The 27506-nt window shown below is 46.9% G+C and overlaps 1 long non-coding RNA gene across 1 annotated transcript; it reads right to left on the bottom strand.

Moving 5' to 3' along the window:
• Positions 1-12982: 12982 nt before the first annotated feature.
• On the bottom strand, positions 12983-16889 carry LOC128094474 (uncharacterized). The gene is made up of 3 exons (XR_008212970.1): positions 16750-16889; positions 15946-15994; positions 12983-14687 (listed from the first exon to the last, which is right to left on the bottom strand). It is a non-coding gene; the product is annotated as an uncharacterized LOC128094474 (long non-coding RNA).
• Positions 16890-27506: the final 10617 nt, after the last annotated feature.

The following is a 27506-nucleotide window of genomic DNA, read 5'->3' as shown; positions in this document are numbered from 1 at the left end:
ACAGAACCGATCTGAGGTCTGCATATCCCACTCCAGGGCATGCCCCCAGGTGATCTACCACTCCCACACCAGTCCGCATCTGAGAGGTTTCAGCACCTTCCCACAGTGCTCTAGGTTAGGGACCAGATGCTGCCTGCCCTTCCACAGCAGCTACCAACTCGGTGGCCAGAAGGTAGGATCTCACTGATGTCTCATTTTGCGTTTTTTTTTTAAATTGTAATTAGAGTAAGCATACTTTCAAACGTGCAGAGGTATTTTCCTTTCAGGCAAGGATTTTTATCCACTGCCTATTTTCCAATTCCACTGTCGAATTTCTGTCCTATCGATTTTCAGTGATGACATCAGCTACAGACATTTTTATGCAGAGGACACTATTGTCGGTCAAGGGGAACACATGTGTCTTGCCCTTTCTAACACTGCGTGGTGACTCCATCCTAGTACTGTGTTGGCTGTTTGCTCGTTTTTCTTGTTCACAGCTTGTCTTTTAACCTTAATCAGGACACCTTCAGTCCTGCAATAATATCTGGCTTTTACCTGATAGAATCAATCCATGATGCTATTTATGGCTTTGAGATAACATAATCAAAAACTTCAAGCTCCAACGTTATCCATTAAAAAAATTGCTTTCATTATTTTATGGCTTCTGTCTTTTTTCATTTAAATCTTTGATCCATTGGGATCTCTTTGGGATTTGTTTTGGCTCACAAGAGGTATCTACTCACTTGTGGTTTTCCCCATTGGTGGGCTGGTTGTTCTGCACTGTGTTGAATAACCTGCCCTTCTATGCAGGGTGAGCTCTCACCCTCCTCTCCTTTTACTGCCCCCCATCTCCACCACCGTACCCCCCACCCCTGGCATCTGTTGTGACTGCCTATCTGACCGTCCACTGGCAGGGCCAGCAAGGAGGCATGCTGCCTAGCTACAGCAGCCCTCTCCCAGCTGTGGACAGAACATTTCATTTTCTCACTTACAAATGGGATAACGCTGTGGCAGCCCCTGACATTCACAGGGTCCTTGAGACCCACACCAGTCTTCAAATCAGTGCTCACCATTTACCACCAGTGATACCCATTCACACCCATCTCCTGTTTTCCGGGTATAGCCAGCCTCCAGTTCCCCATGCACAGGTCTAGGCGGGGGGAAACTGTATTGAACGTCCCTCCAGGGTAACAGAGCTGTTTATGTGGCCAACATATCTTTGTGGGTATTATGTCATCTAGAGATTTTAAAGTGTACAGTAGGCTGTGTCTAGGTTCTATGAGAATATGATGCTGTTTTCCAGAAGAAAATCAAGTCTCTGTGGGTTCGGGTATCTGGGGTCCTGGATATTGTGCCCTGTGGATATGGAGGGACTGCTGGTTTATGAACTTAGTTCCCCCAATACTTTTTATGTCATTTCCTGTCACAGATCTGAGCACATCCTGTGCCTCTAAGATGTGGGGTAAAGTGCACAGCTAAGTCCTGAAAGGTGATTCCCACATGGGCATGACTGGCGGATGTAACGTCCTCTACCAACTCCAGCTCTCCCCTAAGCCCTAAGCCCTGCCCATTTGTGCAGCCACATCAGGTCTCCAGCACAGTGATGATCCTGTCCACAGGGCCAAGGAGGGCCCTGGAGGGCAGGGCCCAGGCTGCGCCTCAGGTGTCTGAGCATTCCCTCTGTGGCCCCAGCCAGGGCTCTCATCTCAGAAGGTCAGGAAGTGGTTGTCTCTTGCAGGGCTGTCTTAAATTATTTCAGCTGCACCGAGGTATTTCAAAGTCAGACCAAATAAACATTTGCATCTAAAAAAGGAGAGACGGGGTCATTTGAAATGGAGAAGAAAGCCTTTCCCATGTCCCATGTCCGGAGGGTGTGGCCACACTTTCCAGAGAAGTGGGTTTGCTCTTTAAACTTGTGCCAGGGCAAGTAGCTCAGCGGCTGTTTCTGGAGGAAAGGGTTTGCTTTCAAGTAAAATGTGAGGCGACCTGTGTTCCTTACCCAGTCTGCTCCAGAGTCACCCTAGGGCCCCTCTGCTGTCTCGATACCATCTTTTGAGTCTTGTCTGCTTTTCATGTGAAAACAACTGTGATATTATCAGGTCAAGGAGGGAGGGCAGCATTCCCCAAGCAGAAAGAACCCCGCAGCATCCTCCGCGTGGTCTCTGCTGTTGTGTGAACGAGGGCTTCTCCCATAGGGTCATGTGTGAACAATTGGTCCTCAGCTGTTGGCACTCTCTTAGAACACGGTGGAACCTGTGGGGGGACACGCCTTCAGGCTTCATGGCCTGGCCCTACTTCCTGTCTTCAAAAACAACGTGACCCGTTCCTCACACTCCAGCTGTCATGACCTCCTGATGGCCGTGTCCCCTCCAACTTCGAGCCAAAATGAACTCTGCTCGTGAGCAGCCTTTTGCCAGGCATTTGATCGTAACAACGAGGACAGTGACTAGCACAGTCCCTACGCCCCCCCTCTGCTACTAGCGACCTACGTGAAGATGTTGGCCCGGCCCGGCGCCCGAGAAGCATGAGCTGTGTGTCTTTCTGAAACGTCAGGGCGGGCACGCAGGAAGGGAATGCATTCTTTCCTTCTAGAATTATACTCCGTAGCCTTAACTTCCCGAAATGAAATTAGGCCCGAAGAGAGGAACATCGGCTGCACCGCACAATGTGTCTGTGTTTATACCCGGTGCTGAAGTAACTGCTGTGACAGTCCTCACACACAGATGTCACCCAACTTAAGACGAGAGCACACAGGCAGGCATCAGGTCTTTTTTATTTATTTATTTATTTATTGTGTGTGAGTGTGTGTGTGGTGATGGGGGCAGAGGGAGACACGGACACGCTGTGGCACATGTGTGGAGGTCAGAGGACAACTTGCAGGAGTTGGTTCTGACTCTCCATCCTGCGGATCCCGGGCATTGAACTCAGGTCATCAGACTCAGTGGCAAGGGCCGCTACCCACTGAGCCACCTTGCCGTCTATCTGACCTTCCCCCTTTTGAGACGTGTCTGACTTCAAACTCAGGTGTATTTCCTTCCCAATCAATCCCTCCCTCCCATTTCTAGTTAGTAGACAAATAAATTAAAAATCAAATCCTCAGGCACCTTCAAGATTCAGGAGACTTGTCCCTTAAAGGGACAATGGAGGATTTCATGAAGGAGCCGGGCAGGTGAGGTCGGATAATCGTTTACCATTATCTGACCTCACCATCTAGGCAGAGCCTAGAGCCCAGTGCTCATCTCTTAAAGTTCCTGAAGTTAGGACCTGGGGGGATTCCAGAGGAGAGGGACATGAGTCATGGGACATAGACAGGACCTTCTAGTGGCCCAGAGGGTATCCTGTTTGCTCTTGATGTAGAGTTAGTGTTCACACTGACAGAGACCTCCAGAGCCGACCCTGGCTCCACCCAAGTCCTTGTCAGGTCACTATCGGCCAAAATGGGAGGCAAGGTGCTGAAGATCAGGGGCTCCGTGAAGCCACTCTTTCTCCCATACACCCTTCCTTGTTCCACAAGCACCCCGGGGTGCAGAGGTTTTCAAACAGCACAGGCCACAAGGGAGGCTTGCCGGTTCTCCAGAACTGCCCCACGTAGCAGAGGTGATCAGTCAAAATCAGCAGTTCCCAAGCCCGCTGTGCTCGGGGACCCTTTGCCCTGTTTGAACACTAAATTTCTTCCACAGGTCTGTTTGGCAAAGGTTGTCCCTGGGGGTGGTACTGATGGGAGATGGTAGGGCATAGTGGGATATCTCCGGGTTGTTGGATATCTTCACCCAGACCCTTCCTTTCCATTTATTTGTGCCCTGGCTGTAAGGTGAGTGCTTTTGGTCTGCTCTGTGCTCCCTGAAGGGATGTGTTTCTCACCACAGCTGTGCTGGGTAGTTATGACAACTTGACATGAGCCAGAGAGTCATCTGGGAAGGGAGAACCTCAACTGAGAAAAGATCCCCAATCAGATTGCCTGTGGGCAAGTTTGTGTGGAGTTATTGATGTGGGAGGGTCCAGATCACTGTGGGTGGGGCCATCCCTGGGCTGGCGGTCCTGGGTGCTATAAGAAAGCAGGCTGAGCAAGCCATGGAGAGCCAGCCAGGAAGCATTCTTCTTCCATGCCCTCTGCATCAACTCTGGTCTCCAGGTCTCTACCCGGCTTGAGTTCCTCCTGACTTAGTTTCCCTTCCTGATGGACTATTGGTGAAATTATTAAGGCCACTCCACGTAGATAAAAGGAGATTTATTTAATGGCGTAACTTACAAATTAAGGGATAGGTAGGTCGCGGAGTCTGGGGAAGGTGTATCGCAGTCCAGCGGTGTTCTCTGGAGCTCTGCTTGGTACACCTCTCTAGTCCAGGGTCCCGCAACAGAGAGAGAGAGAGCCCGCCGATCCAGATCTCAGGTCCCCAGGCGCCTCCTTTCGCCCCGCCTTGTAGGCGTGACAGTTGCCGAAGTCTCAATGGGGGTTGGAACTTCCAGATCAAAGCTGGAATGGCTACCCACTACATCTCCCCCTTTTTGTCTAAATAAGAAAGTTCTAACCTAATACAAGACTATATACAAAGGAATGGTTATCAAATATAGTCCAGGAATAATGAGGGATAATGACCTAGATAAGATGGAACTACAACCAATGCAAACAATATCAAGCAAGAAACACATACTATAATCCAGAGAAGTATAGAGCATAGGTAAATGGCATGTTACAAAGATCATTCCAAAAGGTGTCCTATCCTAAAGAACCTGAATCTAATACTTAATATGTTCTATCTACTAGGTTGTAACTATAACTGCTAGTCTTCAATCCCATCAAAGACCTGAGAAGGAATATAATGGTACCTGAGAAATGGTAGATGGATGCAAGCAACTTTCGGGAATCTTGCGAGAGTAGACGGAGACAGCTGGCAGCCTGGACAGTCACCTAATGTTTCTCAGCATTGTTGGTGCATTCAAATTGGCTACAGGCCTAAAGTATCTGACAGACCATTTTCAGAAGCAGGAATTCTGAAAGACCATCTTACCCTGTCTTGGCAGAGTACAGTGGTCGCTTTCCTTGTGTCCCGCTTGTCCAGAAAGGATAGCATTGCATTAGTACTGTCAGCCGTCGAGGCAAGGGCAGTTCTTTGCCCAGTAGGCCATTTTGTGCCAAGAAGACAAACTTCCAAATGGAAATGTCTTAGAAGCCCAACATTCTCTCGGGATCAAATTGGTGCAGCCAGGAGCAATTATGTCTCACATCAACAGAATTCTAAGTTATTTAAATGCCATATTCTCTAGGTCTATGAAGTGTTTGAAGATTACCTGTCCATCTGACCTATGTATCTGTAAATCTGGATAACCTAACAAACGTAACTATAGAGATGACAAGCATAGGTGACTATAAATCTATAAGTCTTATCTACCGAAATAACCTAAGGACTAAGGCTTCACGTAAACAAGGTAAACAGTCTATAAGCAAGTGTATGGTAAAGAACGATGACTTCAAAATTGTGACAATACACAAGATGTTATAACAGAGGTAGGAGTATATAGTGCGATATGCAATATGACAATAATCTTAAATATATATCAATATACCGAATATCCTAAACAGAAGTAGAACCTACATAAAGTATGACAGATATAAATTTACATTTGTATCAATATACAAGTATTTCAAATAAGAGTAGAAATATATGTACATTATAACAAATATAGTTCTGTATTTGTATCAATATACAAATTATCTTAAACAGGAATATAAAAATAGTTTACATTTGTATCAACATATAAGAATCCATAACAGTGCAAATTACAGTGCAAATTATTTAAGGCTGCTATTTTACTAAATTTGTTTACTAGTATACATAATAATCTACCATAATACCTTATACCTATCCATTCCATTTCTTCTTTTCATTTTTTTTTTTTTTTAGAATACTGAGTTTAATATTTCCTTCCACCCCCAACCCTATAACCATCATCCATAACCCTGAGAATTATGAAACCTAAGGGAGAAGGGGCGTCGTTTTCTTAGAATTACTTCCTGCTGTTTAGGGGGTGATGTTATCTCTGTTGGGTACTATGAGAAAGCTCAGATAGTTAAATCTCAGTTAGACTAACTGTAGGTTCTGCAGCAAGTCTTAGAGTAATGGGTAAGATTGTCTGAAATTCTGGTAAGAAGTGTAGTATGATGATGATTACCATGGCATCATTCTGGATTGGGTAGAGTTGTTGTTGGGGCCCCATCTTCCTTCTGGAGACTTCTGAGATTGCTATTAGAAAAACTTATTTGTTATCAAAATGGAAGGTTTGGATTTAAAGAGGACATAGCATGTAAGAAAGGATTCTGAGAAATCAAGAGTAAGCATGGAGAGAGTTAGAATCTAGAAGACAATGGTCCCTTTTTATTGGTTTCCTTCTGTCCCACACCAGAGGGCTCTTCAGATATGGGACTGAAGAATCTCTCAAACTTCCTTTTAGCAATATGCTTGGGTTTAGAGAAGGAGTGAGCCAATTCCATCTCCAAAGTCAGCTTGGCTTATAATTGAATTGGAACCACAACTTTTCTAGATTGATAGAGAGATAGATATTAGACAGTGAGATTTTACCGTGTGTAGATTGGTACCAATAGATTCTTTCTTTCTGCTGTAAACATCCGGATATCCAAGGCCTTATGACTTCTGTAAGATGGGTATTTCCATCATCCTGGAAAGACAAAAACAGAACCCTACCCCAACCTTTGATTGTTAAATTTTTCTTACAACTTGTAGAGATATCACATTGGTGGATGATCTTTTATTCCTCATCAAGGGGTTTTTCCTGTTCGAATCGAATTTTTATTAATTTTGTTGGTATCCATAGCTTTTCTTCTCCTGCAGAAACAAAGGCAAAACCCCTTCCCCAGCGTAGAACATATCCAGGTTTCCATTCTGAGGTCAGCACATCCTTGAAATAAACCGGTTGGTTTAGTTCAGGAGTTTTGTCTGTCGTCCAATGTCTCTCTGCAGCTGTTGTTCCTTTCTCATCAGCATTGAGAAAATTCAAGGTTAATAAAGCACTATGCAATCTATTTCTAGGAGTCATTGTTACCCGTTGCTGTTTATTTAGCATATCTTTTAAAGTTCGATTGGATCTTTCTATGACTGCTTGGCCTGTGGGATTGTGTGGTATACCTGTAACATGCTTTATATTGTAATAGGCAAAGAATTGTCTCATTTTATTGGAGACATATGCTGGGGCATTGTCTGTCTTAATTTGTACAGGTATTCCCATGATGGCCATAACTTCTAATAGGTGTGTAATCACAGAATCAGCCTTTTCAGAACTCATAGGAGTTGCCCACTGAAATCCTGAATAGGTGTCAATGGTATGATGTACATACTTTAATCTTCCAAATTCTGCAAAATGAAACACATCCATCTGCCAAATTTCATTTCTTTGTATACCTTTTGGATTGCTCCCTGCAGGTAATGGAAGTTGGTTATAGATGGAACAAGTAGGACATTTTTTCACAATATCCTTAGCCTGTTGCCAAGTGATGGAGAAATCCTTCTTCAAACCTTTGCTATTTACATGGCATTTCTTATGAAATTCTGAAGCTTCTAGCACATTACCTATTAGTAACTGATCAATCTCATCATTACCTTGTGCTAGAGGTCCTGGCAGACCTGTATGGGATCTGATATGTGTTATATATATAGGATGTTCCCTTTTTCTGATGATTTCCTGCAATTGTATGAATAATGAAGTTAATTCTGTATTATCAGGAACAAATTCAGCAGTTTCAATATGTAAAACAACTCTCTCTGCATATTGAGAGTCAGTGACTATATTGAGGGGTTCTGTGAAGTCCATCAGTACCATAAGAATGGCATACAGTTCTGCCTTTTGTACAGAGCTGTATGGACTTTGTACCACTTTACTTAAGTCTCCTGATTTATATCCTGCTTTCCCTGATTTATTTGCATCAGTATAGAATGTGAGGACTCCAGAAATTGGCTTTTGTCGTACAATGTGAGGAAGGACCCATTCAGTCTTCTTTATGAATTCTATTCTCTTGCTTTTGGGATAGTGGTTGTTAATCTCTCCCAAAAAGTTACTGCAGGCTCTCTGCCAGTATTCATTATCTTTCCATAGTGATGAAATTTCTTCATTAGTTAAAGGTACTACAATTTCTGCTGGGTCCATTCCTGTCAACTGGCGAAGTCTTAGTTTACCTTTTTGAATCAAATCAGAGATCTTTTCTATATAAGTCTTTAATTTCTTATTTGGTTTACGTGGTAGGAATATCCATTCCAATATAATATCTTCCCTCTGCATCAAAATACCTGTTGGGGAATGTCTGGAGGGGAATATGACAAGAATGCATTTAAGTTCTGGATCCACACGATCCACATGTGCTTCTCGAATTGTCTTTTCTACTAGAGCCAATTCCTTCTCAGCTTCGGCTGATAATTCTCTTGGACTATTTAATTCTTTGTCCCCTTCTAGAGTATTAGCCAAATTTTGTAGTCCATCTTTGGGTATTCCCATGATGCCCAGTAAGTTGGAAATGCTTCCTAATAACTTTTGAAAATCATTAAGAGTCTTCAACCGATCTCTCCTTAGCTGTACCTTTTGGGGTCTAATTTTTTGTAGCTCTATCTTATATCCTAAGTAGTTAATAGAATCTCCTCTTTGTATTTTTTCAGGAGCAATTTGCAGTCCCCAGCGAGGCAAAACTTTTTTTACTTCTTCAAACATGCTTTCTAATGTATCTAACTTTGGATCAGCTAATAGGATATCATCCATATAGTGATAAATTATGGATTGTGGAAACTTTACATGAATTATCTCCAATGGTTTCTGCACAAAGTATTGGCACAAGGTAGGGCTGTTTAACATTCCCTGTGGGAGGACCTTCCATTGATATCTCTTGACTGGCTGAGAATTGTTATAATTAGGTACTGTGAAGGCAAATTTTTCTCTATCATTTTCTTGTAAGGGTATGGTAAAGAAACAGTCTTTTAAGTCAATAACTATTATAGGCCATTCTTTAGGTAGCAGAGAGGGCAAGGGCATCCCAGTCTGTAGGGAGCCCATTGGCTGAATTACTTTATTAATAGCTCTCAGATCTGTCAGCATTCTCCAATTACCAGACTTTTTTTTAATAACAAATACAGGAGAATTCCAAGGGCTGGTAGATTCTTCAATGTGTTGAGCATTTAACTGCTCTTGAACCAGCTGTTCTAAAGCTTGTAGCTTGTCTTTTGTCAAAGGCCATTGTCCAACCCAGACAGGTTTATTAGTTAACCATTTTAAAGGTAAGGCAGTTGGTACTTCTGAGGGTTCAATAGCAGTTGTGCTCTGTTTGTGAACAGCCTGAATGGTTGGTGCCTGATTTTTATAACATGTGATGATATTATTCCTAGAAACATGCATTTGTCTGTATTCTTTTTCTGAAAGTGTAGGAATTTTAATCTGGGTATTCCACTGTTGTAACAGATCTCGGCCCCAAAGATTTACTGCTACATTTGCTACATATGGCTTCAGCCTTCCTCTCTGTCCTTCTGGCCCTATGCATTCAACCCATCTCGAACTCTGTTTTATCTGAGATAGGGTGCCAATCCCTAAAAGTTGGACATCTACCTCTTGAAGAGGCCAATTTGGATGCCATGATTTTGGTGTAATTATAGTCACATCTGCACCTGTGTCTACCAGTCCCTCCATAACCAGGCCATTAATTCGAATTCTAAGCTTTGGTCTTTGATCATTTATGGAAGTCTGCCAAAATATTTGTTTTATAGTATTCTTTGTAAACTGTGATCCATCCATCAGAGCTGTTTTATCATCCATTGCAGTATCAGTTTTTACATTAAGCATTGGTTTATTCAGTTGTCTTGGAGAGGAATTTCTTCCACAGTGGCTGGGAATGTTCGTACTACATTGGATTTGGGGGCCTGCAAGAGGCCCCCTGAGGCGTTTCCCGCCAGTAAAGGGTTACCTCGTATATCTATTTTTGATCTGCACTCACTGGTCCAATGTCGGCCTTTGCCACACCTTCTACATAATCCGGGAGGTGGTTGGGGTCTCCTGTTTAGGCCATTCCTAAAAGGAATATTACTCCTAGGAGTACCCCACGTACAGTTTTTACTTATATGACCTGGTGTACCACATGTAAAACATTTGGTAACACGGGGCCTTCTTTCACCTCTGGGATTTGTCTCTCCTATCCAAGCCTCATTACTGTAGTTACGAGACTCAACACCATTAGTATACTGAATCCATTCTTCCAAAGGAGCTGATCTGATCTTTAATGGTGTAAGTATTCTTCTGCATTCTGCATTAGCATTGTCGAATGCCAAGGACTCAGTTAATACTTTTCTTAATTCTTTATCTGATACAGCTCTTGTTATAGCTGTGTTCAGTCTTTGTAAAAAATCAGTGAAGGGTTCGTGTGGTCCCTGAAATATCTTTGTGTATACCTCAGTTGGTTTTCCAGGTTCTGGAATTTTTTCCCAAGCGTTTAGAGCTGCTGTACGGCATAGGGATATTGTATGCTCATCATAAATGGCTTGTACATTCCTGTCAGCAAAGCATCCCTCACCAAGTATTTGATCTTGGGAGATCACGAAACCTCTGAGTTTACCTTGTTGTTCTAAAATTTTTGCCTCTTCTCTCAACCAGCTTTTCCACTGTAGCTGCTGGCTATATTCTAGAACAGCTGAAATTAACTGATGCCAGTCATCTGGGATGATTCTATGTGAGGTAGACCACGAATTTAACATCTGTTTTACGTACGTGGAGTGTATCCCATATGTAACTACTGCTTCCTTTATATTTTTAAAGTCCCTTGTTGAAATTGGTTGTAATGTATATGTAGTATATGGCTTGGGGTGTGTGTCATCCGCTGGCTTCTCATGGATGATAACAGGATAAGCCATTGTGTGAGAGCCATTTGGAGATGTTACAACCTCTATGGTCTTGCCCTTCTGCTTATTAGGTCCCTTGTCATGTTTACTGAGAGTTTCTTCTAAGGCCTGCAAACGAGCACCTAGGGTCTGTTCTATGGAGTGAGCCTCCTCTCTGGCAAGGGACTCCAGATTCCTCATGGAATCATAGAAGTTTTTATGTTCCTCAGAAACACATGATTCCATGGACCTTATCTTATCAATTAATGATAATCTTTCTTCCTTATATAGTGTCTGGAGAGTTAGTGTTCTGTCCATTAAATATTCACATTTATTATCAATAAGATCAATTTTTGGTACAAGCCTGTTTTGTAAATCCTGATCAGCAGATTCCAGAGAAAGAATCTTTCTCTCTAAGGTCTCATTGCTATCCCTTAAAGCAGATTCCAGAGATAGAATCTTTTTCTGTAAGCCTTCATTGCTCTCGCTTAAAGCCTGTATCAGTCCCAATAATGACTCATCTTTGTTCTTGTTATTAAACCAGTGTTTGAACACTGTGTGGATTATTACAATGAATGCCAAAATGGTACAGGCCAGATATGCCTTAGGAAGGTCGTATATTTCCAGTAAGATGTCATTCATCATACAAGCAAAAAGGTTTTCGAATTCTTGTGAGGTAATGTTGTCAGCCATATTACAAGAATTACTCAAAATTTGTTAGTCAATTTTAAGGTGTAAAATTATCAGGTGCCTTTGCTTACCTTTCGTGGTTTTTGGGGGGTGTAGTAGTACTTTTCAGCCAGCAGGTGGCGTTGGTACAGCTCCAAAGCGCTGGAATCAAGATGGCGGGAGCCGAAGCTGGCTCCGGCACTCGGGAAGCCGGGGAGTGCCTCTTTCGCTGGTCTCGGGGCTAAGCTAGGGAACTGAGACCGGACTAGCTGCTCCCTCTTTAGGGAATGGAACCCTGTAGGCGTTCCCTGGTTATATGGAACTTTGCAGGCGGGTTTAGGTACCCGCGAGCCGGGGAAGAGGCTGAGGGCGGGAGCCACCCAGGCCTTTGGAATTTGCCCCACGTGAGCGCCAGATATTGGTGAAATTATTAAGGCCACTCCACGTAGATAAAAGGAGATTTATTTAATGGCGTAACTTACAAATTAAGGGATAGGTAGGTCGCGGAGTCTGGGGAAGGTGTATCGCAGTCCAGCGGTGTTCTCTGGAGCTCTGCTTGGTACACCTCTCTAGTCCAGGGTCCCGCAACAGAGAGAGAGAGAGCCCGCCGATCCAGATCTCAGGTCCCCAGGCGCCTCCTTTCGCCCCGCCTTGTAGGCGTGACAGTTGCCGAAGTCTCAATGGGGGTTGGAACTTCCAGATCAAAGCTGGAATGGCTACCCACTACAATGGACTATATAGGCTGAAATAAACCCTTTCCTTCCCAAGATGCTCTGGGTCCTGGTGTTTGCCGCAGCAACAGAAATCTAATTAAGACAAAAGTCCAAAGTCAACGGGGCTAACTAGAGACGGAAAACTCTGAAGCCATGAGCTGATGTCAACCTTTTCTCTCTCCCTCTCTCTCAAAACAAAACACCCCACAAAACCTTATATAAAAACCTTGAAAATAAATAAAAATAATCACACACCAAAATTAACCAGACCCAGAGTCTAAAGAACTCCATCAACTTCTGTACAGTTAGAGCTGGCATTCGGAATGGAAACTGTGAAGCTTCACATTAAAATGTACACTTTCAGTATCGAATATATTTTATGCACATATGTACCACCTAAACAAAAAAATCCATGACATAATTTCGTCTAGAGAAACAATTAGCTTTATATGCACTTTTTCTCCTGTGTTTGCCTGTGTGTGCATGAGTGTATGTGTGCGTGAGCACCTATGCATGGATGCTGGGAATCCAAATTCAAGTCTTATAAGCATTTTACCAATGGGACCATCTCCCTGAGCCCAGCCTTTTCTCTTTATAGGTTGGTATCTTGAGACTTTGATATAGCTATGGAAACTGACTGACACAGAAAACTGGGAAAACTGACGAGCCCATTTTTTTAGAAGTGATGCATGGTTCCAGAGTGCTTTATTTAAACCTTTTAACATTTACAAATGAAGAAGAAAAAAAACCAATATCCATCTATTTTTAAATAGTAGTAACAATGACATTAATTAGAATATTTTTTATGAAAAATAGCCATTTTTAATAAAAGAGTGACAATGTTTTATATTTTTGAAGAACTTCCCAGTGTCTGGCTTAGCAGACAGCTGGATTTCCATATCTGAATTCGCCGGCAAGCTGTTGTGATATTACACATCGTGTGGGCTTTGGAAAACTCCTCTCAACACCCATGAGAACAAGTCTTTGTGCTCCCACTGAATCGTCTTGACTTTGCAGATGCCCTTGAAAGAGTCTCAGGAACCCATCGGGTGGACTTTGGGAGCCACTGTTCGGGAACTCACAAATGGGATGAGACAATCCAGATGCACAAGGAAGGAACTCAACACAGGGAAGAAACAGAATCCAGGAGAACACAGGCTACTGCAAGAGCTGGAAGATGACGTCAATATTAGTGTAATTAATCCACAAGAGGCCCAATGGGCTCTCAGAGTCCGTGGCAATCAGACACAACAAACAGAAATCAATACTGCCCTTGCATACCAAGGAGGAGAGGAAATGTGCAATGGGAACAAAAATCAGAAACAATCAAACAATCCAAGATCTAATCAAAACTTTCAGAGACTTAGTCAAGGAAAAAATTTAATTTCATTTAAGGACATCAGCTGAAAGATGTATTGCTTCCTAATACATACACATATCTGAATATGATCCTAGTTACATGAGTTTCTTGGTAAAACCCTCTGCATTATATTTTACTGAGCTGGATTTCTGTCACAGGCTTTAAGATTGTAACTAGGAGCCAGTGGCAGTGCTCAGAGGGTGAAGGCCCTTGCTGCCAAGCCCTAGCTAAAACTCACATGGTGGAGGGAGAGAATCAAATCCCACGAGCTGTCCTCTGACCTACACAGATGCGACAGCACTGTTCCTCTCATACAGGCATAAGGTAAGCAAGCAAACGTAAAAAATGTATTCTAGGACGGAAGCTACCTCCAAACAAAATAGAGACACATGCTCTCCAGCAAGAAAATACAGCACACGGAATAGTCAAAGGTTAACGCCCTTGTACAGAAAAATCCTGGAGGGTCATGTGAAGAAGGCAAGGATTCTTCACATACAGAAGTGTCCCGGATGCCAAAGTTAGAAGCGGCTGCTCGCATGGAAAATAACCAGCCTCCAGTTCTGTCATGGAGAGGTCCTGTTCTCATATCAAAGAAACCTGGCAGTCGAGAGGTTAGAACCAACAGGGTTTTGTCTCTCAGGTTCTCTGGAGCAGAGCCAATAAGCTACGCCACACACACATACATACACACACATACATATACACACACATACACACACAGACACACACACATACACACACACACACATACACACACATACATATACACACACATACATATACACACGCATACACACACACACACACACACACACACACACACACACACACGGTCCCAGTTTCATGGTGCCTGGACCTACAGTTGCCCAATTTTATCGTGGTGCCTAAGGCACACTCGTTCGGTCAAAGCCATCCTTTGGCATTTCAGTTTTGATCTCTTCCCGGGCTGGCGATACTCAGCAGGATTCTCAATGACGCTGGTGTGCCAATGAACCACAGCTCCAGTCGGTTCTGGCAGGATGAGAAAGGGCTGCACCTCTGCAGCGTTCTGGATGCTGTGAGAGTCACCGCTGTATTAGTTACGTTTCTTGTTGCTGTAGTGAAATGCTGGACCAAAGAAGCACAAGGAAGGGTTTATTTCACCTCACAGCTCAAGGGAGAGTCTAAGATGGAGGTTTAGACACGCTAACAGAAACACAAGGCAGCTGGTCACATGTACTCAGCCGGGCGGCAGAGAGCGATGTTGATGCCAGGCTTGCCTTCTCCTTTTTATTCAGTCCAGGATCCCACCTCACGCAATGGACTGTCTGCAGCTAAGGTGGGTCTTCCCTCCACTGTGACCATAATCTGGAAACTCCCTCAGGGCTTGGCCCAGAGATTTGTCTCTAGGTGATTTTAGACCCCTTAAGTTGACAATAAAAAACCACACTGGATAGATGAGCCCAAGTCACTTTCTCTTTAAACTGTTTTCAATTTGCAGTGGGTTTACTGAAGTACAACTTTATTGTAAACCAAGAAGCATCCTTTTTAAAAGATAAAGAATTCTCCTCCTCAATCGTTTCTATTCATTTTTGCTGACTGTTGTGTGTGATGTGTGTGTGTGTGTGTGTGTGTGTGTGTGTGTGTGTGTGTGTGTGTGTGTGTGTGTGTTGCCAGTGTCATGGTGCACACATGAAGGTTTAGAGGTCAACATTGTTAAATGGTTCTCTCATTATCCCTACTGTGGGTTCCGGGGATTGAACTCAGGTCAGGAGGCTCGCTCAGCAAGTGCTTGACCTACTGAGCCGTCTTGCTGGCCCCTCTCGTTTGTAATACTCTGTGAAATGTTTGATGATCAAAATTACAAACCAAGATGAGATCTTTGAGGATGAGCATAGTAAACAAGTCTGGAATCTTCAGCCCACCCATAGGGTCCTAGACAGTGTGGAGCCACACACCGACTCTAGGTCCTTGTCACCACCAGGCAGGATACCACATCTGGACAAAGCCACACTCAGGCCACACTTTATTCTGCTTCCCATTGGGACATCCAGAACATGTGGGTGTGGGTGTGTCTCAGCCCAAAGTTCACCTAGCCCATTTCCCAGGTCTGTGTGGGTCTCTGCCCTTGGCTCTTCCCCACCTATGACCCGAGGGGTTTGTGGGGAGGGTCAAGTTTGGAGCAGGCTGGCTCCAGGACCCCCACTCTTCTTAAAACCTATAAACCCTTCAGGTGCTAGGCTGCCGAGTCTTCCTTAGGTGTCTTAGAAAGGTGGCGGAAAGCAACACTCTTAGTGTGAAAACAATTCGTATCACATACGTTACAGAAAGGCCTGGTTTTTGTCTTACAGACTCTGGAGACAGATTCCAATCCTGGCTGTCTTACCTGTGTGAGCCAGGCAGGCGATTCACTCTCTCCGTGCCTCAAGCTCCTCCTATGAAAAATTCGGAGGACAGGAATGAACCTTTATGAAGTACATGAGGCTAAAGCCGGGGGTGCCAAGACTCAGACCATGGCTTGCCATTTGGTGAATACTTTATTGCCCTCATCTCTAGAACATTCTGCTTCAGTTTCTGTGGAGAGTGTATTAACATACATCCCTGCCCTTGGTGGAGGTCTTTTTAGGAGAGTAGGTTTGCAAACTCACTTCCGTGGACATGCGTTAACACTCATAGAGCCCCTGAACCAGACAGAGAACTTTCTCGGGTGTCACGTCAGGCAGCTAGGCCCCCCAAAGTGCCTTCCAGCATCCTCTGAGGACAGAGAAGGAGGCCTCAGGACGAGTGCTTCCCAGTACCAGGTTGATGTCATCTTCTCTTGCACATGGGCCCATCGCTCCCCAAGTTCACAGTCAATGAATAAGTGGTCTTGTCTATAAATGTCCAAGCCTGGGGAAGACTGACCCAGAAGATGAGTGTGCAGAAAGAATCTGGAGCTTCTTAGGGCATGAGCTCGAGGGTTGGGGTTCTGGAATCCTTAGCCTGGGGCTGTCACGCACTTCAGGTTTCAAGGTTTCCTCAGTAGCTGTCAGCCTGCACAGGCGCGACCTCCCTCTCCCTCCCTCCCCTCCTCTCCTTCCTCCCTCTGGCTTCCTTCCCCCCCTCCCTCTTCCCTCAGCCTCCTTTCATTCCCTTCTCCAGCCTCTCACGCGAGGGGGGCGTGGGGGCAGGGAGGGCGGTTGGCACCCACCCTGCTGTGTGGCTGCGTTTATTCTGGGCTCTGGCTGGGGAGGCGGGAGGGAAAGTGGGTCAGCGCCGGCCGCGACCGGACTGTGGCTCGGCGACAGGGCTCCTGTTCGCTGATGCCTCCCGTGCGACAGTAGGTGGCATCCGCGCGTGACACGCAGGCACGGGTGGGCGGGGTCGCCCACAGCGGGAAGGGGGGCTTGAGCAGCGGGGTGGGGCGAGGCTGTGGCACACGCAGTGGCTGGGGCCCCCGCAGGTTGACTTCGGAGATGTCGCATGTCTGGCTGCACTGCTCTGGGAATTTAGAGCAGAGGACGGGTGTGCACGATGCCCGAGTGACGCCCCCATGATCCCTCAGTCCGCCGGTTCTCCTGGTCTCCCTCTGGGCAGCTCCCATTCCGGGTGCCATCATCCGCCCTGCCCCCTGGTGTCAGCCACACGCCTCCGCACCCTGAGCCGGCTTCCTGGGGTGGGGCGGGGTAGGGTGCAGGGAGTCCCATCCCCCACCTCCAGGGACTGATGATGTCTAGATGGCTCTGACTCCAGAGGCCCTGGCAGTGGCCACTGCTAAGGCCACCTTGCACCCGTGACTACATTTTGCTCTAGCAGTATTGAGGTGTCTGCCTCTGTAGGATGGCTTGGAGCAAGAACTGGCCACCAAAGCAGTATGGGTGCTGAGCCTTTTGGTAGTCCAGCGACCTATGGGACTGGGGGTCTGGGCTAGTCCTTGCATTACTCAACTAGTCAGTGTACCGGTAATGGCGGACAATGTCCCAACCCCTCTGAGCTCTCCCGTTTGGGGTCTCCGTAGAAGGAGGATAAGTAAGGCTCTCACTGAATATTTCCCAGCCCCACCCCGTTCCCTCCAACAGTCTATGCCTGCCATGGCCCTCCTTGCTAGATGTGGGAGGCTGGCCTCAGCCAATGCTTTGGCTGACTGAGCCTCTCTGAAAATGGAGACCTAGGGGGGCTCAGGGTTGGCCCAGTCTCCCTGCAGGACTGCCAGGTTGGAGAAGGTATTTCCTGGCCAAGTGAAGTCTGTGTTTACTGCACCATGGCACACACACCCTTTTGTGTATTCAGCTCAAGCCCCCTTTAGCACGGCTGCACTGGCAACCCCCCCTGCCCCCACCCCTCCACCCCCTTTTTGCCTGTATCTAGGTTGGCCCCACTGCTTGGCGAACATTAGTTGTCCCCAGGACTGCCTTTAGCTTTTGAGCTTTCCTCCTGTGTGTGCAAGCAGTGGAATGCCCCAAGGGGCAGGACAGGGAAGTGGAACAGGAAGAAGAGGAGAGAGAGGAAATGGGTGAAAAGTGACATTTGTCAGTGCCGGGGGCTGCAGAGGCTCTGGGAAAGTAACAGGCTGAGCTCTCTTGGGCAGCAGGCTGCAGTCGGACAGAACTGCTGAGGAGGGAGATATCCTGTCTCTCTTCATACCCGCCCTCCCCCTCGTGTGGGAGGGAGGAAGGGTCCCCACCCACCGTTCCTGGGGGGCACCCAGTCGGCTAATCCGAGGGGCTGCAGAGTCAAAAAACTTTAACCCTACCCTGAGCCTTGAACTCTCAACTTCCCCGTTATCTCCACCCAGTGATCCCTTTATACCAAAACTTTTCTCTTGCTAAGAAAATGGCAAATAGTCAGGACAAAGTAATATGACTTTTGAGTGTGACCCACAGATAATCAGAACCTTCTAAGATTCAGGTTCGGGTCCTGCAGGCCTTGAAGGAGGGAGAACTGGGGCCCAGTTCTGCCCACCCAGGATGTCTTTGCCTATTACAGTGACCTGTAGAACTGGATTGAGCACTGGCCAGCACTGCTGATTCTGCCCTTGGCCACACATGGGCCACACCAGGCTCTGCCAGCTGGCTCCAAGGCTCTAGGATTTCAGACCAGTCATCAAACATAAAAACAGAGCCCTGTGGGCCTCTTGAATACCACTCCCAAGAAAAGCAAGGCAGGGGCCCTGCCAATTCAGTTATGAGAAACACAGCAATTTGGTTTAACCTTGTTGGATTTGGCTTTTTAGTCTAGTTATCACCTTCTAGAATCTTCCTTCCTCTCCCTAAACTCCAGCCGAGTTCTAAGGTTCAGAAGTTCTCAGGGAAACCAACCCTGCGTATAAAGACCAGGAAGTATCTTTTTTTTTATTTTTATTTTATTTTTTATGAAGTAACTCTCTTTAATGTCTGTTTATGGTCAGAAGCAGTCTGCAGCCTCTCATAGCTGATTAAACGGTGCCCAAGCTATCCTGGGGCAATAGACAGATAATTGCACTGCTTAATTTCCCCATTTGATGAATAATGAAAGCCTTGCTCATTTTGAATGTGTGGGAAAGAGACAACTTCAATATATTTGGACTTGCAGATGAATTTTTAGTATTGCTATCCTGGCACATGGTACTGTAGCCCTGCTTATCTCTGTCATAGTTATTACACACGTTTGAAAACAGAACAAGCTGTGGGTGCCAAACAGCAGCGGAGCAGGGTGTGGAAGGGAGCATCTTTGATGATCTTTTATGAAATACAATGCACACACATGGCAGAACATGTTTTACCTCAAAGAATAGGGGGAAAAAAACATTTGTCATCAACAGTCTCGCCTTTCCTGTTGTCTTTGAGTGGTTACACGTTTTTCTCAAGCAATAAGTGATGATCCCTGTGTGTACCTTTTCTGTGTAATTGCTGGTAAGAGAGCCAGCAACGAGCTCTGGTTGGACTTGGCTGTGGTACTGTAAAATTTTTCTTGGCTTCTTTGTGTCTTGATTTTATCTGTTAATAGATTGAAGGCTCATTTTCCTCTCCTTCCCCTCCAATCTTACTTTCTTTCTTTCTTTTTTTTTTTTTGTATGTGTGTGTGAAAGCCTGCACGTGTATAGCATTGGTGTGGAGGTCAGAGGATAACCTCGAGGGTTGGCCCTTGTCTCCCACTTGTACATACGCCAGACCTGCTGGCTTATGAGCTTCTGGGAATTCTGTGTGTGCCTCCCATTTCTCTGTAGGAGTGCTGGAGTTACAGATGTGTGTGTGTGTGTGTGTGTGTGTGTGTGTGTGTGTGTGTGTGTGTGTGTGTGACCACACCCAGATTTACTTTGGTTCTGGGGATCTGGACTCAGAGGCTCACCTTTGCACAGTAAGCACCTTACTCACTGAACCATCTTCCCAATCCCCTCCTCTTTTAATTCTTCCTTCTTTCTCTGTTCCTGGAAATTGCAATTCCAAATATTACCAAAGGTGTAACAAGATGAAACCCTCACCAGCTTCACTGCCAGCATAGAACCAGCTTCCTTTCACCGACATCTGTATTTACCCACCTTCAGAAGCAAATCCCCGGACATCTGTAAGATCATCCACGCATCGGGACTGTAGAACTATTGAATCCTGACAGTGGAGTCTGATGACTTGAGCTATCCAATGGATGGTTCCTCTGCCGCTTTTGTTTAAGCTCTCAGACATGGATTGCAGAGCCTTTGATGGTCTCCCTCACTGGTCTGGCCATCAGGCAGGGTGGCTCAGTTCTCCACATAGCCTCAGCAGCAGCAGGCTAGCTTGGGCTTGCTCCAGCAGTGGAGGCATTCCAAGAGTTGCCCGCGGCAAGAGAAGGCAAGCCCCAGTATGCAAGGACTTCACAAGCCCCTGCTTGCATCATGTTGGCTAATGTCTCATTAGCCAAAACAAGTCATGCAGCCTAAGCCAGATTTCAAGTAGGAGAGGATATGCAAATAACCTTGAAACAGGGAGCCTTGGAGGCCATTACTGTAGCCAGTTGTATGGCAAGAACATATTTCTAAAAGATACTGACTCTTCCCACTTTTCACATAACTCAGGTCCATTATCACAGCCTCCAAGATTAACTCCAAACCTTTGCAACTGGCATCCCCTCAGTACTTAGAGTTCTCTAATTGTCACACAAAATCATTTTTTAAAAGATTAGTGCTGTGGTTTCAGGTTCACGTGTTGAACGTTCACCACTGGTCCTAGCGGGTGACACTATTTTGGGAAGCTCTGGAAACTTGAGGATGTGGAGACTGCTGGAGGAACTACATCTAAGAGAGTGTGCCTTTGAAGGTTACACCATGTCTCTTGCCCCTTCCCTTTCTCTGCTTCTTATACTCCATGAGGTGAATAGGCAGCCTCTTCCCCTACATGTTCCCACCACCATGATGCTCTGTTCTTATGCACGAGGCCAGGCAAACCTGGATGGAGATCTCTGAAGAGTGATCCCAGGAGAGCTGTCTTCCCTGAAGCTGTTTATGTCTGGTATTTTGTCATAACGATGAGTAAAGTAACTAACGAAAGCTGACGGAAGTCGAAGGAGTCCAAATGAATGCCCACTGCATTTGCATGTATCCCATAAGTCTGGCCAACACCGTGGAGATGCAGTGGAAAGGCAGAGCTAGGCCTCAGCTCCTGCTGGCACACCCCCACAATGCAGATCACCTCTGACACTAGCCACCTGCTACTTTCTCTCGACGCCAGCCACGACTCCAAGCAGCCATTGCTGTGGCAGACTCCAACTGGGTGTCCTTTAACCTAGTTTAATTTTGACACTACCGAGATAAAGGCTCACTTTCCATAGCTTGAGGGCTATCTCTGACTATCTCCCCACTTGTCTTAGTTAGGGTTACTACTACTGCAATGAAACACCATGACCAAAAAGCAAGTTGGGGAGGAAAGGGTTTATTGGGTTTACACGTCCAGTCCATCATTAGAGGAAGTCAAGACAGGAACTCAAACAGGGCAGGAACCTGGAGGCAGGAGCTGATGCAGAGGCCCTGGAGGGGTGCTGCTGACTGGCTTGCTTCCCATGGCTTGCTCAGCCTGCTTTCTTATAGAACCCAGGACCAGCGGCCCAGGGATGGCACCACCCACCATGGGCTGGGCCCTCCCCCATCAATCACTAACTAAAGACATGTCCTACAAGCTTTCCTACAGCCAGATATTATGGAGGCATTTTTCTTAATTGCGGCTTCCACCTCTCAGATGACTTTAGCTCGTGTCAAGTTGACATAAAACTCTCCAGCACACCACTTAGATGCCTATTGAAAGCCCCAGGCTGTTCCATCAGTGCAGCTGATCTCTGTGGGGTTCCACAAACCCCTCAGGCTCTGGTAGTCTGCAAGAAATAATATTCATGGAGCTTGGGGAAACACTTTCTCAAGCTCACTATCCAGAAGATAGGGATGAAGCAGGGCATGTGGAGAGGTGTGAAGGAAGGGAATAGACCCTCTCCCAGCCCACACTCTCCAGGACCTTCCATATGCTCAGCTCTCAGGACGCTCTGTGAACCCTGTCCTGTGTTTTCATGGAAAGCTTTACTACAAAGGCATGGTTGATTAACTCAAGACCACTGATGACCAACCCAACTCCGAACCTTCTCCCACCTGCCTCACGGTCAGGGGCTGAGGCTGAAAGCCAGGTGACTTCCTCAATCGCTTTCTGCCTTGAGTAGGGTCTCTCACTGAACTTGGAGCTAATATGTTGGCTAGGCTAGCTAGCCAGTAAGCTCCAAAGACCTGATTGTCTACCTCCTCAGGGCTGGGACCACAGAAGTATCACTTCACCAGGCTTTTACACAGGTGTTAGGGATCCGAACTCAGGTCCTCTTGCTTGTACTACAGGCACTTTACCAACTGAGCCGTCTCCAAGCCCGCAGGCCAAATTTACTGTACAGCTATTTAAAGGGTAACTAAAAATTTATTTGGTACAGGAGTCAGCAAGCATGTCTGTAAAGGGTCATACAACCAACAACTTGGTCGCTGTTACTACTCACCTGTCACTGGAGGGAAGGCTGCTACAGATAGATGCAAACAGATGAGGGTGGTATCTTCCAGTAAAACTAAATATGAAAACAAGTGACTGCCTGTTGGCCGTGATCATCTGGGAGGTATGGCATCAAACAGATTTCAGTGGCATAGAAAGCTCTCAGCTTCACAATTTATTGATAGTAGTATCTCATACATTTCTAAAACCCCAACTTGGGGACCCTCTAGTAGGTTTCTTCTCAGTATGAACTATATAATGTTTTGGGGTCTTTCAAGTTTTTCTTGTTCCGTTTTGTCTTGCACACTCTTCAGAGTGATATCACCTATTTTTGTTTGTTTGTTTGTTTGTTTTTTCAAGACAAGTTTTCTCTGTGTTGTTTTGGTGCCTATCCTGGATCTCACTCTGTAGACCCGGCTGGCCTCGAACTCACAGAGATCTGCCTGGCTCTGCCTCCCAAGTGCTGGGATTAAAGGCATATGCTACCACTGCTTGGCTTGATATCACCTGTTTTTAACAATCAGCTTTCCCTGTCTCTAAACTTCAGCGCTCTGATGGGATTTCTGCATGCTGCTTCAACTGGAGTCATTAGGTACTGTCGGGGTATGACCCATCTGACGGTAAAACTGTACTCAGATGTGACTTAGTTGTACACGCTCTGCGTCATCTCTGGCATGCTACATTTGTGGTCATGCTACAAATTTCAGCCCATGGACACAAATTCTGACAATTATCACTCTCTGCAATTGCAGGCCCATTGGGAAGGTGGCTGGGAAGACACATGAGCCAATGTGGCCTCGACCCACTGTGACCAGGACTCTTATCCCCTCTGGCCTGGGGCTCGGGCAGGAGGCACACAGCACTTGCTCAGGCTTCACAACTTCAACCTTGGACACATGTCACCCCCCTCACACACACACACCCTCCCGTCTGTCCTGGAATGGTAGGACAGACATTTTCAGCCACAACTGCTGGTTCTCGTGTCCCACTTCTTTGATCAGAGGGTAGATAAGAAAGAGATGCCACCGCAGTGAATCTCCATATGCTGACCCATGAGGGTTAATAGGCTCTCCCCTTCCCCTTGGTCAGTTCTGATCTACGCTAGAGTTTATTTAGCCTTCTTAGTGGATGACCATGACAGATGACCATGAACAAGCATCCAGACACTACCAGGGTGAGGCCACATCACCTTGGGCAAGTTTGGTTCTCTAAAGACAGATGATGAGGCCAGGGAGCCCATGTCCCATATGGACTTTGCCTCTGTTTTTCATAGCACCGTGGAGTGGCCTCTGTGTCTCCTGCTCTCTGGATCTGAGTGTCCTGCATCCTTGCAAGGTTCTTCTGGCCTCTAGCGGAGACCCTTGGGAAGTTCCTTGTCACCACGTCCACCGAATCCCACTGCATCACTTGATGCTCTGCCCTTTGGTGAATGGAGAGAGGAGACAGACAGACCGCTGTCTCTCCCACCCAGGTCTAGCAGGTGTTTCGGAGGCAGGTGTGTGACCTAGTTCCATTTCTGTTGTTGCGATAAAACATCTCAACCCAAAGCGACCTAGGGAGAGAAGGGTTTATTTGAATTACAGTCTCAGGTTACAGTCTCTCAATCAAGGGGAAGTCGAGGCAGGGACGCAGAGCAGCTGGTTAGCCAAGAGTAGAGAGAAATGAACACACCTCTGCTGCTTGCTAGGTTCCTTGTGCTCAGCTAGCTTTTCTCACTTATACACTTCAGGGCTACCTGCTCAGGGGATGGTGCTACCCAGAGTGGACTAGGTGCATCATTAGCAAGGAAGACACCCCTACCACCACCACCCCTACACCAGACATGCCGACAAGCTAACCTGATCTAGGCTACTCCTCAAGGGTCTCTTTCCAAATGATCCTAATCTATAGTGAGTAGACATTTAAACTGACTGGCAAAGTTGGGCTCATCTCTCAGCGTGTATTTTGGAGGAAGGTGGGGCTCATCTTCTTATGTTCAGACACGGGACCCAGTGCACAGTCTCAGCCTGGGGTACAAGTGGAGACTGTCCTCGGGAAGCAGTGTGAGCACCAGTGTGAATAGCTGAGTAATTCCCAGCTAGTTTCACATCTGTCAGGCACAGAGTGGCCTTTGCCACACCAAACATGACTGTGAACCTAGCGACTTGGACAGATCAGTAGGTGGAAAACATTCCTGCTTCTGGACAAGGCTAATATCCAAATTTCAGAATGTCAGATCTGAGCCACATGCCAGTCGGTGGCTTTGGGGGGCAGTGAGGGAGAGAAGTGTGTCTCCCAGCCACCCTTCTAGAATGTTCAATCTTACACCGTCAAGGAGCATCTGTGAGGTCACACTCAGCCTCAGTCACTGTAACTTCTGGTGTACTCATGTCTAGCCAGTCACTTGGAAAGTTTACTGCTGGCTGGTCTTGGCCTGATACCTCATCTACCTCCAGATTGGCAGAGAGAACAAGTCAAGGCCTGGCTGCTGGAGGATCCCAGGAGCTCAGGGGGGATAAATAGTCCAGAGAGCATCAAACTCCAAACCTGTGTAGGTAAGGGAGAACCACAAAAAATAGGGGAGGGGTGAGAGAAAGTCAGGACCCAGACAGGGGTGGCGGAGTCGCTGTGAGAGGAGAGGCAGTCCGTCCAACTACCTTGAGTCATCGAGTCCCCCAGCAGGCAGATTCTCCTTGTCTTCCCACCTCCTAGAGACAAGCAGCCCCGGCTCTGTAGAAGAAGCTGCAGGCAGCCAGAGCAGCCAAGCCTGGGCTGAATGCTTCCGGGACACAGCAGAGTAGGATGGCAGGAAGGGCTGCCAGGCCTCAGAGCAGGCTTCCAGCCAGACTCTGGAACCTTCTGCTCCTGGTGATAAGGCCTAGGGTAAGTCCTGACGTCTGAAGGTGCAGGCCACACTCCAGCAACTAGAAGCTGGGGTGAGGCAGAAGCACCCCGTGGGGGCAGAATCGCAGGACTGGGCCAGGGCTGGGGCACTCCTGTGTGCACGGGCTCTCTCCCTGCACAGAGAGCAGGTTCTTAGTTCCATTCCCAGCAGGCTCTGGGCAGAAGTTTCTCAGGACAAACACTGGCTTCTTCAAGGCAAGAAATTCCCAGCACCGGTTTGCTAGTGTTTGACAGAAAGTGACTGAAGTCCCCACCTGCTGGTGATGGCTTGGGGAGGTGAGAAGTCCTCTGTCAGGAAGGCTTTGCCCAGCACCCTTGTTGCCCCCTCTTCCAGGGTTACAGGGCGCTCATTTCCAGTTCTCCCTTAACTTCAGAGACAAAGACACAGACACACAGACACACAGACACAGACACAGACACAGACACAGACACAGACACAGACACACAGACACACAGACACAGACACAGACACACAGACACAGACACACACACACACACAGACACACAGACACACACACACACACACACACACACACACACACACACACACACACACACGGAAAAATGAAAGTGATGCAATCTGTTCAGTTTTAACTGCTGAACCCCACAGTAAGCATGATCTTAGGATTTTCTTCACACGCCAAGGGCCAGGGCTGGTGGCGACAGGGAGATAGCTCTGCTGCTGCTGCAGTACCTCAGGGTCCCTGAGATAACTGTGGGGTTGGTCAGCGGGGGAGGGCTCTCTGTGCCAGACAGTGAGAACCTTCCAGTGGGGCTTGCTCCACCATTAACGAACCCTCTCCTCTCCCCTTTTCCTCCCTCTCCCCTTCTCCATTTCCGAGTCAAACTCTTTAAGTTTGGTCCCAGGAGGCCGTTGAAGGGCAGCTTCAGGAGACGTGAATTCAGGCACTCACTCCAAGAAGACTGAGGAAATCAGGGCTGAGAGGGAGGAGATGCAGGGGTGCAGGAGAGGGTCAGGAGGGCTGGGGGGAGTGAGGCAGAAGAGGTAGAAGAGGTATGGGCTGGGTGTTGGTGGGAGGGATGCAGAGGAGAGTCAAGAGGGCAGGAAGGGGTGGAGACTGCGGGGCTTCCGGGCAAGGCTGAGTAGCTGAGATCTTTCATTTCATTTTTTATCTTCAAAAATGTTCATGAATAAGAGTTTAAAGATTTCTCAAACCATAACAGAAAGTTTGTCTGGACACAAAAGAACACCCGTGGCTCTTGTCGGTTTCCTCAGAAAGCTGCAGTCCCTTTGCTCACAGGTGGGGCTATCTGTAAGGACACAGCAATCGGGTTGTGTGTCAGAGGACAACTAAAGGAATGGCCTTGTTGAGGGAGGCCAGGAGCAGGGACACCGGTGACGGGGGCAGTGAGGGCTGAGTGCTCCACAGCAAGGACAGCTGTCATCCCCGGGTCTTCCGTGGTCCTGCCACTCAAGATGCAGGGCCATCAGGTGCCAGACACTCAAAGACAAAAGTGAAGTTAGGAGCCCCTGGCAAAGGAGGGGGACCCCGGGGCAGCAGCCCTCTGAGGGTCTCAGGGGAAGGAGGGATTCCACGCTCTTGGAGGCTGGCATCCTGACTTTCTACCTTGTCCCATCGGTACTCAGCCGTACCCATCGGTACCTGGCAGGAGACGAGGGGGAGGGGGGAAGGAGAGGGAAGGGGAGAAAGAGAGAGGGGGAGAGTGAGGAAGAGGGAGGGAGAGGGAGAGAAGGAGCTTGAGGAGGAGAAGAGCTATACTGTCCAGCCCTTACCAAGTCCGGGCCAAACTTGGATCAGCGTCCCTGTGACATCCAAGTTGCCTGGGTTTTCCATGAGAAAACAGGCTTGGGGCTCCCCAGAACTGTGTGCAAAATCTCACAGTCTAAACCAGCACTCCAGCTCAGGTCTGGGTTTCCCATGAGCAAACAGGCTTGGGGCTACCCAGAACTGTGTGCAAAATCTCACAGTCTAAACCAGCACTCCAGCTCAGGTCTGGTCCAGATCCTAGAGCTCAGCCTTTCCCACCTATTCCCTGCTGCACACACACACGCACACAAAGCTTTTCTTTGTATGATTTTAGCCAGTACAAACGGCTCCACAAACCCAAGGCTGTAAACTATACACTAAAGCCCATC

The sequence above is a fragment of the Peromyscus californicus genome, unplaced genomic scaffold (genome assembly GCF_007827085.1).
Source record: "Peromyscus californicus insignis strain IS unplaced genomic scaffold, ASM782708v3 Scaffold_4__1_contigs__length_199733344, whole genome shotgun sequence".
NCBI lineage: Eukaryota > Metazoa > Chordata > Mammalia > Rodentia > Cricetidae > Peromyscus > Peromyscus californicus.
Note: the sequence above shows the minus strand (reverse complement) of the source record. Positions and strands in the feature narration are given on the sequence as shown.